At 34.9% G+C, this 2059-nt stretch overlaps 1 long non-coding RNA gene across 1 annotated transcript; it reads left to right on the top strand.

Annotated features, from left to right (window-relative positions):
- LOC103133416 (uncharacterized) lies at window positions 1-2006 on the top strand. The gene is made up of 11 exons (XR_475743.2): window positions 1-47; window positions 132-245; window positions 328-441; window positions 525-638; window positions 720-833; window positions 919-1029; window positions 1115-1228; window positions 1313-1426; window positions 1511-1624; window positions 1709-1819; window positions 1898-2006. It is a non-coding gene; the product is annotated as an uncharacterized LOC103133416 (long non-coding RNA).
- The last annotated feature ends 53 nt before the right edge of the window (window positions 2007-2059 follow it).

Raw genomic sequence — 2059 nt, 5'->3', positions numbered from 1 at the left:
CCAGTATCAGCAACTTGAGCAGTTCTTCTGCTCAAACAAGTCACTTGGTAAGTTGACCTCTGTATTTCTTATTTTGAAAGACAATAAATATTTCACAAACTGAATAATAACTATGATCTTTGATGAACTAGGCTCCCAACAGTACAAGCAACAGCACTGTTCCAAGAACAACAGGCATTGACATTTTGCTAACAACATTGAATTTAAGTTCATCAAGCAGATCAGTTTCTCAAATAAGTTACTCGGTAAGATCATGTCTGAACTTTTCATGTTTGCTGGACGATTAATGTTTCACATTAAACATGTAAGCAATCTTGTTTGAACTAGACGTCACAACCTACAAATGAAAGCACTTCATCAGGTGCACAAGTCCAAGAAACTTTGTTTACAACCCCAAAATTCAGGACCTCCAGCAGTTCAGATTCTCAAACAAGTAGTGAGGTATAACAATCTATGAAACTGTTATTTGGAAAGTCTATTAATACTTCACAAATCAAATGTAAACATACTCTTTTATGAACCAGGCTTCAAAAATGTCAGAAAACATCACTTCATCAGGGACTTCAGACCACAATGGTTTGTCTACAAGCCCGACTTTCAGTAGCTCTAGCAGTTCTGGTCCTCAAACAGGTCATTCGGTAAGGTGATTTCCGTATTTTTCTTATGTGGTTCACAACTAATATTTCTGAAATATAGAAATACAATCTATTGTGAACTAGGCTTCAGAAAGTACAAACAACATCACTTCATCAAGGAATATAGACCAGAGTGGTTTCTCTACAAGTCCAACTTTCAACAGTTCCAACAGTTCTTTGCCTCAAACAAGTTATTTGGTGAGGCAAGATCCGTACATTTCATGTTTCATAGATAACTAATGTTTCACAAGTGGAAAAACTGAAACAATTTATTCTGAACTAGACGTCGCCACCTACAAATGAAATCACTTCAACAGGTGCAACAGACCAAAAAAGTTTTACAACCCAAAATATCAGCACCTCCAGCAGTTATGTTTCTTCAACAAGTAGTAAGGTATTTTGATCTCTGTAATTTTTATTTCTGATAGACATCAAAACTGAAGTATTTTGATGTCTGAAGTTGATTATTTATGAACCAGGCTTCCGATCGTACAAACAACATCACTTCATCGGGGAGTTCAAGCCAAAATACTTTGTTTACAACTTCAAATTTCAGCAACTTGAGCAGTTCTGTTTCTCAGACTAGATTTTTGGTAAGGTCATTTCTATATATTTCATGTTGTTTTGTTGACAACTAATATTTCACACATTAACTGTAACAATCTTTTATGAACTAGACATCACAACCTACAAATGAAAGCACTTCATCAGGTGCAAGAGACCAAGAAACTTTGATTACAACCCAGAATTTCAGCACCTCAATCAGTTCTGATTCTGGAACAAGTAATGAGGTATAATAATCTCTGTAACTGTTATTTTTGAAAGACTATTAAGACTTCACAAATCAAATGTAAGCATACTCTTTTATGAACCAGGGTTCAAAAAGGACAAAAAACTTTACTTCATCAGAAACTACAGACCAAAACGGTTTGTCTCCTAGTCCTACATTCAGCAGGTCAAGCAGAACTGATCCTCAAACAAGTTATTTGGTAGGATGATATCTGAAATTGTTTTTCTTCAAATACAATTATTGTTTCAAACATGAAAACTTACTTCGATCTTTTATGACCTAGACGTCACCACCTTCAAATGACAGCATTTCATCAGGAAGAACAAATGGAGATAATTTGTTTACAAACTCCAGTTTGAGTGATTCAAGAAATTCTGTGCCACCAATATATTTGGTAAGGTGATTTATATTTCTTGTTTAAAACCAACAAATATTACACACATCAACATTAATAACTGATTGTATACACCAGACATCACCACCTACAAACAACAACATTTCATTGGGGACTGAACAGCCAGAAAGTCAAAAAACAAGCCCCAGTATCAGCAACTTGAGCAGTTCTTCTGCTCAAACAAGTCACTTGGTAAGTTGACCTCTGTATTTCTTATTTTGAAAGACAATAAATATTTCA

The sequence above is a fragment of the Poecilia formosa genome, unplaced genomic scaffold, assembly GCF_000485575.1.
Source record: "Poecilia formosa unplaced genomic scaffold, Poecilia_formosa-5.1.2 Scaffold3107, whole genome shotgun sequence".
Lineage (NCBI taxonomy): Eukaryota > Metazoa > Chordata > Actinopteri > Cyprinodontiformes > Poeciliidae > Poecilia > Poecilia formosa.
This window is presented reverse-complemented; position numbering and strand designations above follow the sequence as displayed.